Here is a 16,655-nt window from a genome sequence, read left to right on the forward strand (position 1 = left end):
TCTTCTCCCGGTCACAGGCGTCGCGCGTTGAGAGCAGTTACCCTTTTTATGCCAACCGAAGACCACTGCAGTGTGTATACGTATATAGTTATGTGTTGTAGAGAAATACTCTTATATCTCTATCTCACACAAGGTCATATTATTATCTGTGTAAATATGTTATTGTTGTTTCTTATATTTGTAAATAGATAATGAACTGAGTGATGTGGATACATTTTGTTTCACTCCAAGTATATTTCCCAAGGACATTTCATGTCTAAATTATACTTCCCCATTTGTGAAAGAGTCTTTTACTCAAGATGTTTCTGTAACAATATATAGAAATGTGAATATACAAAAGTATTTACCATTATAATAGCTATTGTGCTATGGCGAAGAAATGTTTTGAGAATAATATTGAATTTAGAGAATAATATTTATATTGTTATTGTGGATTATAGGAAATATATATAATGTTTAATAAAGAGAGTAAACTTGGGAAGCTTTAAGGATTGTTCGTGTCTTCACTCTTCTTAAAGATTGCCTGTGTTTTCCAGGGGTTAGACTATGAATACAACCTTTTGTCTACTGAACTCACACGCCTGTGAGACCTGTAACAAATAGTGGGGGCTCGTCCGGGATCTCTCATCCACTTAAGCGGAGGAGCTGATCCAGAGATATCAGAACCGTAAAACCAGGGTGACTGCAGCCTACAAGGCCAGCAGGTGTCCACAGTGAGCAGGATTCCAGCGTCACAGAGAGAGCCGTGCTGTTTAACCAGGGGCCACCAGCCATCCCGCGAGCACATCTGATTCAACAAGATCACGTTGTAAAACTACTTAACTCTCTACCATGACAGGCGCGCATAAGGAAATGGTGTGGAGTATCAAAAAGAACTTGTTTCGGCTCTCATGTGCCAATCTTCACCAAGTAGCAAGGAGCATTGCAGCCGATGAACAAGACTTTGCTAAGACAAATGTAAGCGATGATGAGGATGCCATGGACTTTATCATCACCCATCTTAAGTCCCCCGCCTTACTAGAACTGGGAGATGAGGTATGGGCAATTTGTTGATGCTGAATGATTTAATCTGTCAGATGATTTCCTGTGTTGCTGCTGATTTACCTGTAAATGTAGACAGTGATGTTGTACATGTTTCGCCTTGCTCCACCCCACTCACTGTAACTACAGGCACTACATTACCATCATCATACCAACATTCCCACAACACAGTCACAAAGCTATATGCTAATAATGCTACTAACATAAGCTGTGACACAACTGCAAAGTCAGTAGGAGAATTTAGCAGTGTATGACGAGTTAGGTGAAAGGCTTAGACAGTATGAGGCTGAAGGTATTGCTCAACCCACTACACCCAACCTTGTAAGACCACAGCAGATGACTGAGAGGTTAGTTCCCTTTAACGACCTCACCTATTTTCAAAGCCGAGAATTTAAAGTACATGGTGGACAAATTGCAGATCATACATCACACATTAGCTACAACAATGTTTGCAAACAAATTAATGAAGGGATCAAAGAGGGTTTTACAGGACCAGAAGTAGTCAGAGGGGTTTTAAGGGTTGTTAAACCAGGCACTTTTTGAGACATGCTTGTAAACAAAGATTAAATTAGCATCCCTGAACTCATGGGCTTCCTAAGGTCCCACCTAGGTGAAAAAGCAACCACCGAAATGTTCCAGGAGCTAATGTGTGCTCGACAAACTGAACATGAGTCACCCCGACAGTTCCTTTATCGCATGATTGGGCTAAAACAAAATTTTTTATTTCAGTCAAGGCAGGCTGGCACAGACGTTTCTTATGATCCAAAGACAATCCAGGAAGTGTTCCTCCACACAATTTACCAGGGGTTTGGAGCCAAATATACTGACCTTCGGCAGAGACTGAGGCCCATCATTTCTAACCATCAAATAAGCGATGAAGAAATCCTCAGCCATGTCATGAAAATCATTAATGATGAAAATGAACACCTTCGTAGACTTGGTCAAACAACCCGTCAGAAAACAATACACACGTAACAGTGCCAAAGTGGATACAGAGGGCCATTGTTATGAACAAGGTAGAGATGCAACTGTAAATAGCACAAACACACAGACACTGGAGCAACTCAGTAACCAAGTCGCCAACCTGACACAACTGGTGACAACACTGATAGATCGGCAAGCGGTTAGCACCCATACCCCCGCACTGCCAATCCGACCACAAGCCCCGTCTAATTTTCTTTCACATCTTCAGTCAATCGACAGCCCCAACAACACCCAGCTCAAAATCCAAGTCAAAGCAAGATAAGGACAGCTTTCTGCTCTAAATGCACTGAACAGAATGTGCCTGAGTGTAACCACTGTTTCACGTGTGGACAAGATGGACACAGAGCAGTGGGGTGTTTGAAGCGGATTAAGTTTCAGTTAAACGAAATGCGGTCTCTGTCGAGGGACAGCCAGAGTCCAATGCACAACTCAAGTCCCCACCAATAAGCTTAGCCACTGAACTCGTAACACAAAGAACTAAACGTGACAGAGGCAAAACATAAATGGTTTCAGGCCATCGTACCCCGATTTCCATAGCACCTTTGGTTGGTAATAAAAGTCTGTTGGATTGCCTAATATGTGGCTATCCCATAAGTGTCCTATTTGATTCAGGCTCCCAGGTGAGCATAATTGATTGTGATTGGGCAGACACACACATTCCTAACTATGCAGTAAGGCCACTTAAGGAACTTATTGAGGAGAACCTGTATGTTTATGCGGTAAATGGACAAGCAATCCCCTATGATGGGTGGGTTGAATTTACTGTTAATCTGGCAGGCAATGATAATCCAAACCTTACTATACAAGTCCCATTCCTAGTCAGCCAGTTGTCGCTATCTCAGCCACTTGTCGGTGCAAATGTGATTGAGGCAATCATCAAAAGATCGGAGTCATCTGGGGATGTAGCCGCCAGGGTTACCAGCCTCCTATGTCGCGCATTTAAGATGGAAGCAGATGAAATAAAAGCCATGGTAAACATTCTCCAGGTTCCCCATGGAGCAAACTGCGACCCAGTCACAGTGAGGGTAGGAAAAGATAACATCTTCATCCCAGCTGGAAAAACTGTACATGTGTCGTGTAGAATACCGTAAAACTTCAACACCTCAGACCCACTAGTCCTGTATGAACCCATGGAGGAAAACACGGCTTTAAGACAGTTCAGTGTAGGAGAGGGTGTTTTAGAGATCTACAACAGTCAACGACCCTACATAAAAATACCTGTTGCCAACCATTCAAAACATGACATATTTTACCAAAGAGAACTGCCATGGGCACTATACAGCACATTGACAAAATTTTAGAGACAGATACACCAGACACCCAGCAGACTGCACAGACAAATGTCAAATATAGTGCAGTTGACGTAAGGACAGTCTCTTCAAACAACCCTGTTGATCTCAACCACCTGAGTGCCGAACAACAAGAACTGGTGAACAAATTACTTTGTGAGGAGTCAGGTGCATTTTCCTGTACTAGTGATGACATCGGTTGCATCCCATCCCTTCAAATGGAGGTCATAGTCAAAGATGACATTCCAGTTCAAAAGTCCTATGCATCAATCCCAAAACCCCTTTACAAAGAAGTAAAAGAGTACCTTCAAGAGTTTTTAGTGAAGGGATGGATTGTTAAGTCCCGGTCTCCTTATGCAGCCCCAGTCATATGTGTAAGAAAAAAAGATGGCACCTGACGGCTATGTATAGACTATAGGCTTCTGAATAATAAAACTGTACCTGACAGACACCCCTTGCCCAGGATCCAGGACCTCACTGACTCCCTGGGAGGTTATAACTGGTTCTCAATTCTCGATCAAGGAAAAGCTTACCATCAGGGCTTCATTGCCGAGTGGTCAAGATATCTGACGGCATTCACAACTCCTTGGGGTCTGTATGAATGGGTCAGGATCCCATTTGGACTATCAAATTCCCCAGCTGCATTCCAAAGGAGCATGGAGGAGATGCTCAGCACCCTCCGAGACGAATGCTGCATCCCCTACCTCGACGATGTGCTGTGTTATGCCAAATCATTTGACGAGCACTTGGAGGTGCTGCGCAAAGTCCTCCGAGCATTACAACGACATGGAGTGAAGTTAAAACCTGAGAAGTGTGAGTTATTTCGCAAAGAGGTCCGGTATGTTGGTCGACTAGTTTCAGCTGAAGGTGTGAGAGTTGATCCCAAAGACCTAGAAGCTGTCTAGGCACTGGCACAAAAGACACCACAGACAGTTGGAGATGTCAGGCAGTTATGGGATTTTTGAGTTACTATCGGACATATGTGCAGGATTTCTCAAGAATAGCAAAACCTTTGTATGACCTGCTCCAGGTGAGGATCGACACCCAACAGCCTCATGCGTCACATGGAAAGAACAAGAGTGCTCAGCAGTCATCTCGAACCCCAGTGAACTGGTGTGAGGATCATCAAAGAGTTCTGGAAAGCCTAATTGACATGCTCACCAAACCCCCAGTACTGGCCTACCCCGATTTTGACAGCGCTTTTATTCTCCACACAGATGCTTCCCAGAAAGGCTTAGGAGCAGTTCTCTATCAGAATCAAAATGGAAAGATGAGGATCATTGGATATGGTTCACGTACATTGACACCAGCAGAGCAGAATTACCATCTACATAGTGGGAAGCTTGAGTTTTTAGCCCTGAAGTGGGCAGTATGTGAGAAATGTAGGGATTATCTGTTTTACGCACCCAACTTCACGGTCTACACAGACAACAATCCCTTGACATTTGTGCTTAGCACTGCCAAACTCAATGCTGTGGGTTACCGTTGGGTGGGTCAGCTGGCGGATTTCAAATTTGATATAAAATATAGACCCGGCAGAAGTAACATCGATGCAGACACTTTGTCTCGCTGCCCCTTGGATATTGGATCCTTAATAGATGAGTGTTCCGAAGAACTATCTCAAGAAGCGGTAGGTGCAATATGGGAAGGGAGTCGACGAGGCCAACAAGGGGATGTAGCCTGGGTGGTGGCTCTTAACTTTATATCTGAGGACCAACCCCAAACGGAACTTCTGCCACAGATAAGTCATGACGAGTTGGTCAGAGAACAAAGGGAAGATGCAGCAGTTGGAAAAGTTATGGAACTTAAAGAGAAAGACATGACACTCACACAGGTGGACAAACTTAAAACTGACATAAACATCAGAAAACTGTTACGAGAATGGAATAGACTAGTTATAGAGGATGACCTTCTTTATAGGAAGACTAAAGAAAGAAGAAAACTAGTAATTCCCTCCACCTCTAAGCAGACAGTTCTTGTCCACCTTCACAACCGCATGGGCCATATAGGTGTCGAAAAGGTGCTAAACTTAGCAAGAGCCAGGTTCTACTGGCCTTTCATAAAAAGGGACCTACGGGCAACTACTTCACTACACATTAGTTCCGCTCTTCATTTCTGTCTTTACACTAACATAGATGAAAAACGGCTAAAACCTTTGTCAATAAAAAGTGATTGACAAAAAACATATATATCTCACATTGTGAAGGCATCACACCTTCACAGATGTGTAAGTTACTCATGTTTTGGGCACTAATGCACCCCCATACCATCACAGATGCTGGCTTTTGAACTTTGCGTCGATAACAGTCTGGATGGTTCGCTTCCCCTTTGGTCCGGATGACACGATGTCGAATATTTCCAAAAACTATTTGAAATGTGGACTCGTCAGACCACAGAACACTTTTCCACTTTGCATGAGTCCGTCTTAGATGATCTCGGGCCCAGAGAAGCCGGCGGCGTTTCTGGATGTTGTTGATAAATGGCTTTCGCTTTTTATAGTAGAGCTTTAACTTGCACTTAGATGTAGCGACAAACTGTATTTAGTGACAGTGGTTTTCTGAAGTGTTCCTGAGCCCATGTGGTGATATCCTTTAGAGATTGATGTCGGTTTTTGATACAGTGCCGTCTGAGGGATCGAAGGTCACGGTCATTCAATGTTGGTTTCCGGCCATACCGCTTACGTGGAGTGATTTCTCCAGATTCTCTGAACCTGTTGATGATATTATGGACCGTAGATGTTGAAATCCCTAAATTTCTTGCAATTGCACTTTGAGAAACGTTGTTCTTAAACTGTTTGACTATTTGCTCACGCAGTTGTGGACAAAGGGGTGTACCTCACCCCATCCTTTCTTTTGAAAGACTGAGCATTTTTTGGGAAGCTGTTTTTATACCCAATCATGGCACCCACCTGTTCCCAATTAGCCTGCACACCTGTGGGATGTTCCAAATAAGTGTTTGATGAGCATTCCTCAACTTTATCAGTATTTATTGCCACCTTTCCCAACTTCTTTGTCACGTGTTGGTGGCATCAAATTCTAAAGTTAATGATTATTTGCAAAAAAAAAAAAAAAGTTTATTAGTTTGAACATCAAATATGTTGTCTTTGTAGCATCCACATGATTTGCAAATCATTGTATTCCGTTTATATTTACATCTAACACCATTTCCCAACTCATATGGAAACGGGGTTTGTATTTACAGATGAGACTCCTCACACCACTCTATAAAATGGTTGTCAACCGGACCATGACCTGTCTCACATGCCTGTAACAAAATGATGACGACTGTCGTCTGCATATTTAATAATGGTTCTATCAAACGCACTCTGACACATGTTGGTATACAAGATAAAAAAATACAGGGGACAAAACACAACCATGTGGGGAACCTGTGGAAGAGCAGATTTGGTCAGATAATGCTCCATTAATCCTCACTTTCTGTGTTCTATTAATCAAGGGTCCAACCCACATTATTCTTACTCAGGCCAAACTGTTGTAGGAGCCTCTTTGCTTGTTTAACAGGGTACCTGTAGTATGCTCTACCCCTCTATTTGGTCTGTATGCAAACTGCATTGGATCTAGTGCCTGTCCTGCTACTTTCAGGATCTCAGTCTTGACAAGTCTGTCAAAGGTTTTCATAACTATTGATGAGACAGCCATTGTCTTAGATCAGGGGTGTCAAACTCGTTTTCATTGAGTGCCACATCGCAATTAGGGTGTCCCTCAGAGGGTCGCTTGTAACCGTGAATATATATGAATATGAACATATAATAGCCTTGTTACACAATTTGCATTCACATCTCTTTTTGATGGATAACTTTCTTTGGAATCGTAAGTCAAGGTGACGAACAGATATCAGTATTTATTTTTAATAACCCCAAAATAAAAATGTGTCAAATTAAACTAAAATAATTATATTAAAGTGTAGAACATATGCAATTGCATGCAATACATTTCTCTGTTATTATTATTTTCTGTTGAATTGAAGGAACAAATACATTAAGCCAAAAAGTGATTTATTATTTTCAGCCTTTTGCAAGCCACATAATATTATTGTGGTGGCACGTAAATATTGTGTCAGGCCCCATAAACGATGTGGCAGACCACATAAAATAATGTGGTGGACAACATTAAATTAAATGCCTGGCAGGTCACATTAAATGGCAGCGCGGGCCACATACAAACCATGTGGTAGGCCACGTAAAATAATGTACAGGCCCACATAAAATTAAATTGCAGGCCGATTTAAATGACAAGCCGGGCCACGATAAATGAAGGAGTGGGCCAGATCTGGCCCCCGGGCCTTGTGTTTGACGCCTCTGTCTTAGATGATTTAAAACCTTGTGGCAGTTGACCTTAGGGACAGGAACTACAACTGTATCCTTCCAGATTGCAGGAACACGTTGTGTATGTAAAGACTTGTTAAAAATACAGTGACAGATAGGGCTCAGTTCTCTGGGACAATATTTACTACAGTGGCCTTGTGGTTAGAGTGTCTGCCCTGAGATCGGTAGGTTGTGAGTTCAAATCCCGGCTGAGTCATACCAAAGACTATACAAATGGGACCCATTACATCCCTGCTTGGCACTCAGCATCAAGGGCTGTAATTGGCGGTTAAATCACCAAAATGATTCCCGAGCGCGACCACCGCTGCTGCTCACTGATCCCCTCACCTCCCAGGGAATGAACAAGGGGATGGGAGCACACATTTCACCACACCAAGTGTGTATTTGACAATCATTGGTACTTTAACTTTAATTATACATATGTAATCTGGACCATGACACTTTTTTTTCTTTAATTGAGAAAAATACCTTTTTCCACATCTATGAGGTCTATAAAAAAAAATGCTGGTCATCTATCAGTTCATGTCCCAGCTGCTGGACCTCTTTATTAAAATGATGCTTATCATCAGAGTGGTTGTAAAACCCATTAAGAGCATTCGCAAGCTCAATGTCTGAGTTAAAGCCATCTATACTAATCTGGCTACCCTTTCAGCTTTGGAGGCCTGCTATGGTTTTCATACTAAACCAAGCAGAGCCAAGGTTATTCGTAACCAATTTATCTTCCTTTTTAACACGTGCACACACATTGCTGAATATCATATTCCTCGACACCTGCTTTTTCAGCATCTGCAGGCGAGACTAATGCCTCTTATTAATAACGCTTTGTGCCATTTTCTTGCTCAGCAGTTTAACATTAGCCTATTACATGATTGACTGCCTGTGATAACATGATGGACTGCAGACAAGTAGCGCTGTGTAAATGAGGACTGTACTTTTGCAGGCACATACGCGTCTTCGACTCTGGTGTTGTAATGACATCATTAATGATACAACACTATGATTCATATGGTAATTACTCTGACATTTGGCATTAAAATCATACAAAATAGTGGTTACTGAAATGGATAAAATATCAACACCATTTCTTCTTGCATGCAACAATACATAAATCAACCACATATTAAATAATAGGTGTTCCTCAAGTATGAATCCAAACTTCCTCAATGATTTATTGTTTTTATTGTTGTCATGTCTGTGATCATGTTTTGTTTAGTTATGTTTTGCTTGGCGTTGGACACTTTTTAGTTCTTGTCTTCACTCCCTTTGTCACCATAGTAACCATTAGTTTCACCTGGTTCACATTGTCATGTCACGCACCTGTCTCACGTTTTCACATTTTGAGTCACGCACCTGTTTTCACTCTTGACACACTCCTGACACTCTGTTTCATGTCCATAGTCCATGCTGCCCTGTTCACGTCATGTCAAGTAAGTTTTTTCTATTTTTGCCACAGTTAGCGACTTTTGTTCATGGCCATTGTTTTTTGCCCACGTGCAAGTATTTGTTTCATTAGTCAAGCTTGTACTTTGTCATGTCTGTGATCATGTTTTGTTTTAGTCATGTTCGGTTTTGTTTTTGGACTCTTTATGCACTTTTGTTTGTTTTTGTCACCATAGCAACCCATTCGTTTTCACCTGTCATGTTACGCACCTGTTTCACGTTTTGAGTCACGCACCTGTTTTCACTGATCATGTCACTGCTATTTAAGCCAGTCTGTTTCTGTTGTTCGTCCTGGTGACATTATCATATCCTTATCTATCCTTTCTAACTCTGTTTACCTCTGTCATTATCATGTCCTGCTTATTCCATAGTGTTTGCTTCATGCCATGCCACGTAAGTTTTTGTTTTGCTCTTGTCACAGTAAGTGTTTATTAGTTCACGTCCAAAGTTTTGCCTTTGTCCTAGTTTTTGTTTTCTTAGCCAAGTTTTTTTGTCCGCCATTGTGCGCACCTTTTGTTTGCTTCTTTTTTTGCAGATTGTTAGTGTTTAAATAAACATGTACTTACATTCACGCCTTGCCCGCGCCAACTTTCCTTTGCACCATGGGAAAACAAACCACGCCAAAGTCCACGTTCTGACAATTGTTCACATACTTTGCGTGTAAAACCTCGGAAGCAACTTTTCATTAAATTACTGTTGTCATTTAAAGTACAGGAGTCACTTCAGCTGTGAGGATCAACTTCTGTAGTAATAATAATAATAATAACAATGTCAATTTAGGGTCTAATCCACCGAGATCTAAAGTACTAAATAGCGTAATAATAAAATTGTGTGCACATGGCACAGGGGTTAGTGCATGTGCCTCACAATACGAAGGTCCTGAGTAGTCCTGAGTTCAATCCCGGGCTCGGGATTGTTCTGTGTGGAGTTTGCATGTTCTCCCCGTGACTTCGTGGGTTCCCTCCGGGTACTCTGGCTTCCTCCCACCGCCAAAGACATGCACCTGGGGATAGGTTGATTGGCAACACTAAATGTGAGTGTGAATGTTGTCTGTCTATCTGTGTTGGCCCTTTGATGAGGTGACGACTTGTCCAGGGTGTACCCCGCCTTCCGCCCATGTGCAGTTGAGATAGGCTCCAGCACCCCACGCGACCCCAAAAGGGACAAGTGGTAGAACATGGATGGATGAATGTTGCGTTTGATCTACTAAGACTGTGTGTACCATTGATAACAAGTGCAGGCCGCCCTATAAGAATTTGGTTTTTGCGTCGACTACTGTATTTTTCAGACTATAAGTCGCTTCGGAGTATAAGTCGCACCGGCCGGAAATGCACAATAAAGAAGGAAAAAAACATATATACGTCGCACTGGAGTATAAGTCGCATTTTTGGGGGAAATTTATTTGATAAAATCCAACACCAAGAATAGACATTTGAAAGGCAATTTAAAATAAATAAAGAATAGTGAACAACAGGCTGAATAAGTGTACGTTATATGACGCATAAATAACCAACTGAGAACGTGCCTGGTATGTTAATGTAACATATTATGGTAAGAGTCATTCAAATAACTATAACATATAGAACATGCTATACGTTTACCAAACAATCTGTCACTCCTAATCGCTAAATTCGATGAAATTTTCCTCCCCGCTGTCGCCTCTGGTATGTCCTTTCTTTCTGCTGCTCGATTGCCGTTCTCTGCTGCATATTTCACTACGTCCAGCTTGTAATCTGCAGTATATGATTTCCTTTTCGGTGCCATTTTTGTTCAGCCCTTCTCAGTTTTTATAAGTTACCGCCAATGTTGAAATGATCCATTTTCCTAGGTACGGACGTAGTAGCATGTAGCATCTTTTTCTTCACAATACAACGCCATCATGACCCACAATGCACTTGTGCCATGATCCGCCCCCGCATAATTTCTATTGGTTGACGTGTGTGACGACCGCTGACGTGTGTGACGATTGCTGACATTTGCTTCGTCTCTTCCGTGAATTAGATTAAAAATATTATTTGATATTTTACGGTAATGTGTTAATAATTTCACACATAAGTCGCTCCAGGGTATACGTCGCACCCACGGCCAAACTATGAAAAAAACTGCGATTTATAATCCAAAAAATACGGTATGCATTTTTCGCCATAGAGAAGCTCATTTACTGCACATTCATGTTATCATGCTCCTACCTGTGGCGTTTTGCTATATTTTAAAACATGCAGCAGACATTTACCACTTTTTCTGGTCATTTTATAAAAAGTCCTGCAGTGCAATCAACAATAGAACCAACATTTTTAGTGCGCTGAAAGTGTGCTAATAAGACATGCTGATACTAACTGTGAGTGTTTGCTGGAATGTCATGGATATGACATAAAAAAAATGAACGTAATTGAAATTATAAATGCCATCAGACTCAAATTCATCAATTGAATTTGTTTTAATCAGCCCCTGAAGTCATCCAGCAGCTATACATTTATAAAATGATATTGCTGAATGAACAATATGTCTAATATTTTTATTTTTCACAGTCCATATATGTTGACAAGCGTACGTAGGACGAAACTGCAGCGCGATAACCTTTTGCACAGCTACTGTATTTCGGCACAACTGTCAGTTTGCACCTGCTTTCTAGAAGTGCTAAATAAAGACCCAAAGCAGCTCCCTCAGTACTGTTTTAGTCTTGATCAATTTCAGTGTGTATGCTAAATAATGATATATTCATCTCCTTCCAGTATAGTGGGCGTTCTGATGATCAGCATATATTCTGCATAGTCATGAAGACAGACATGCTAAATGGATTGCACTCCTTATTGAGCTCACATAAATAGGTCATATTATGATTTTTTTCTTCATGTAAAACACTTCCTTGTGGCCTCCATAACATGTAATGTAAATTTGTATGGTCAAAATTTTGCAAAGATTGTTTTACAGTTTGTTTTCAAGCTGTTTTCTGACTGTCTCCTCAGGATACGCTGTTTTTGGCCGGTCTTGTTTGCGTGCCTTCACTTTGACAGCATATCCCCGCCATCCATGTTGCAGTTTTTAGGGTCTTCCATAGCGAGTTTACTGACATATATACGTTAGAACTATACGCTAATTTTTATTATGGCATCAGCAGAGGATTAATGTGCATTGTCGAACCAGTCTGCCCCACAACAAGAGAATAGAGAAAAAGAAGGATTTTATTAACTACAGCGTGGACTACAAAGCACTTCGGGTAAAGTTGGAAAAAACTTCACCGATTGGGCAAATTCCAAATGGATCGTTTGGAGAAAGTATGCAGGAAGGCAATATTGTTTAATAAATATCTCACCTCAATGGTTTGGGTTCAAATTTTCGGGACTTCTGCAGATCCCGAAATACAAACCCCGTTTCCATATGAGTTGGGAAATTGTGTGCCATGATTGGGTATAAAAGTAAATTCCATGAAATGCTCAGTCTTTCACAAACAAGGATGGGGCGAGGGTCACCACTTTGTCAACAAATGTGTGAGCAAATTGTTGAACAGTTTAAGAAAAACCTTTCTCAACCAGCTATTGCAAGGAATTTAGGGATTTCACCATCTACAGTCCGTAATATCATCAAAGGGTTCAGAGAATCTGGAGAAATCACTGCACGTAAGCAGCTAAGCCCGTGATTATCTGGATTGTTATAGGCGCAAAGTTGAAAAGCCAGCATCTGTGATGGTATGGGGGTGTGTTAGTGCCCAAGACATGGGTAACTTACACATCTGTGAAGGCGCCATTAATGCTGAAAGGTACATACAGGTTTTGGAGCAACATATGTTGCCATCCAAGCAACGTTACCATGGACGCCCCTGCTTATTTCAGCAAGACAATGCCAAGCCACGTGTTACATCAACGTGGCTTCATAGTAAAAGAGTGCGGGTACTAGACTGGCCTGCCTGTAGTCCAGACCTGTCTCCCATTGAAAATGTGTGGCGCATTATGAAGCCTAAAATACCACAACGGAGACCCCCGGACTGTTGAACAACTTAAGCTGTACATCAAGCAAGAATGGGAAATAATTCCACCTGAGAAGCTTAAAAAATGTGTCTCCTCAGTTCCCAAACGTTTACTGAGTGTTGTTAAAAGGAAAGGCCATGTAACACAGTGGCAAACATGCCCTTTCCCAACTACTTTGGCACGTGTTGCAGCCATGAAATTCTAAGTTAATTATTATTTGCAAAAAAAAAAATAAAGTTTATGAGTTTGAACATCAAATATGTTGTCTTTGTAGTGCATTCAATTGAATATGGGTTGAAAAGGATTTGCAAATCATTGTATTCCGTTTATATTTACATCTAACACAATTTCCCAACTCATATGGAAAGGGGGTTTGTACACAAAAACAGCTTTGCGTGTGCTCTCAAGTTTGCATTTGCAAACCTTCAGTAGATCAGGCCTTGTGTGCACAATTGATAACAAGTACAAAAGTAAAGCTGACCGCCATATTTAAATGATGTTTGGCTCTTACCATGGAGACACTCATTTACTGTACATCCATGACATCATGGTCCAATTGATGTTATTTCGTTATGTTGACATTAAATCACACAAATATAATGTACCACCTTTTCTTAGTTATACTGAGGCGCCATCGAGACAACAGAACCTATTTTTAGCACACTGATGGGGCGCTTTTGGAGACACTATAGTGTCGTGATGGTACGTCTAGAGATGCTAATTGCAAGAAGGTTTTTTTATATAGGAGATCTTGTAATAACATATCTCCTACTGTATATTAAAATAAAGCCATAAAAAATATAACACCAGCAATTAATCAGTTGAATTTGTTTTAATTAGCCGCTTTATTAATGCAACAGGTATAAAATCATGAAATATCATTGCGGAGTAAACAATATCTGACATATATTGACACACACAGATGAAATATCATTTTTCTTAATTGCCTCCTTTCTCAAGGCCATGTGTGTGTAACTTTGCCAGTTTGCACGTACCTTCCAAACGGGCTAAATGTAGACGCAAAACAATGTCTATATTGCGAGCGCTAAATGATTGTATTTGCATTTCCTCCTCCCAGAATTGTATGTTTTAATAACCATCATATAGTCTGCTTATACATGAAACTACATTGCATAAACTTGCCTGTTATCAAGTTTGCACATGTTTTGATATGTACAAACCTTTAGTTTTTAGAACCGACCCCCTGCGTTTTTTACTCAAAAATGAAGAAGAGGAATTGTAGCTCAGCATTCTGCTTTGCTTCTTTTCTCCAGTGTTGGTCGTAGGGTGATGCTGTTGGCAACATTTCAAAAACAATTGATTTTCCTTGCAGTCTTTAAAACGTGTGAGTGCACTCAGAGAAGAACACATTGATCGGCACATCAGTGTAAGAAGGAGGCTAATGTGACATCAAATGTATTGACATAGCTTGTATGTGAAAGGATGAAAACAAAATCACATTTCAAAAAGTAGACATATCAAGATGGGTGTTTTCAACTTTTTTGTCATAAACACAAACGAACATGTGCTTAACTGTCTAACTCAGGCCTGGGCAATTATTTTGACTCGGGGGGGCGAAATCTAGAGAAAAAAAATTGTCTGTGGGCCGGTATATCCATCTATGTATGTATATATATATATATATATATATATATATATATATATATATATATATATATATATATATATACACACATGCACACACACACACACACACACACACACACACATATATATATATATATATATATATATATATATATATATATATATATATATATATATATATATACACATGCACACACACACACATATATATATATACTATATATATATATATATAATGTCCTGACCGCCTTAAAAAACTAATTGGAATTTAACTCTTTTTTTACTGAATGAGACACCCAGAATGTACATGAAAATAAAGAACGTGGGATTTACAATATTAACTATGACCGATAAAACACTGAATATTGACAACATATGAACGTCACACACCCTGTCGATGGACATATTTTACAATCAAGCGAAACGCAACAAAGGTGCAACAAACAGCGAAATATGAACGCAAAGGATAAAAAAAACAAAACACCTACAATCTGATACATCTGATACATCACTAAGCTTTAGATTTTTGTTGTAAAAATCTCCTTCTGCGTCTGTCCCTGACACCCGCATTTCAGGCTGGTTGCTCTGAAAACGCCAGAGGTGTGGACTCGAGTCACATGACTTGGACTCGAGTCAGACTCGAGTCATGAATTTGATGACTTTAGACTCAACTTGACAAAATGTAAAGTGACTTGCAACTCGACTTCGACTTTAACATCAATGACTTGTGACTTCACTTGGACTTGAGCCTTTTGACTTGACATGACTTGCCACTTTCCCCAAAATCCAAAGCTTAAAAAGTTATTTGGGAGCGCTCCGTATTTTTCATTTTCTTCGTCTGTCTATCAGCGTGTTGTTCCTGTCAGCGTGTGTGCTCTCAGTACAACAGCCAATCAAATTAGAACTACGTTGTTTTCATCACGCAGCATTCATCCAATCAAATTGCAGTACAACCAATGAATTAGAGTTGTCCAACAAAGTGCCAGTGATAAACAATTATGCCAAAGTTGGTTTCGTTCGGGTATAAAAACTACGACTTGGTCAACAAAAAACGAATTGCCGTATGCAAATCACGCAGTTCGAATATTACAGACGGAGACGCAACAACTTCCAACTTCGTTCGACATTTGAAGTTGCACAAAGAAGGGTAAGTTTTGAATGTAAGATAACGTTTATTGGCTAAGTAACGTGACTTTTATTTGCTGTGTAGTTAAATCAGTGAGGCTGCAAACTCACTGCTAACGTTATAACCATAGACATCTTATAAGTAGACGCAGCATAGAGCGCTACTGCCTACTGGCGCAGACGAGGCGCGGGGCCGCCATCTTGGAGTGGTGATCCGCTCCACTCAGTGCAATTCATTTGGCAGGAGCAATGAACTGTCAGCGCATTTAATTCATTTTACATCACTGAATACCACTGATTTTCACGCGCTTTTTTGTCATACGTGTGTAACAGACACATGTTTTGGCGTGTTTTATTATTCATAGTTTGCTTAACAGTAATATAATATTCTTATACGCTATAAGTGACCAGACGTCCGAGATCAAAACTGGGAATATAATCCCAGAGAAGGGGGAAAAAAACGGTAAGCTATTTTTAAGTTGAAGAAACAATATGATTAGGTTATATATACAGTACATGCGTATATCCTACAATGTATGAATACATTAGATATCTATATATCTTAGGGACCTATAGACTATCTCTGTTGCTTCAGCAGCAGAGAGTTTATTCTGTCTTGACACTTTGTATTGATATTTTCTATTACATTCTTCCTTTAAATGATAATGTTTGCAGTGATTGTTTTATATGTATTATTTTATGTAAGTCGCTTTGGATAAAAGTGTCTGCCAAATACTTAAACATATATAAACACCTGAAAGTCTTCATATCAGCTAAAACCACCAATCTGTTTCACTGGATTCAGAATAAAACCAAATTCTGTTTTACCCAACAATGTTAGTATTTGAATATTGTTAC

The 16,655-nt window shown here is 40.3% G+C and overlaps 1 protein-coding gene across 1 annotated transcript in view; it reads left to right on the forward strand.

The window, feature by feature from the left end:
• LOC140679037 (autism susceptibility gene 2 protein homolog) overlaps window positions 1-16,655 on the forward strand; it is a 671,928-nt gene that overhangs the window by 32,430 nt on the left and 622,843 nt on the right. The window lies entirely within an intron of this gene.

The sequence above is a fragment of the Nerophis lumbriciformis genome, linkage group LG09 (assembly GCF_033978685.3).
Source record: "Nerophis lumbriciformis linkage group LG09, RoL_Nlum_v2.1, whole genome shotgun sequence".
NCBI lineage: Eukaryota > Metazoa > Chordata > Actinopteri > Syngnathiformes > Syngnathidae > Nerophis > Nerophis lumbriciformis.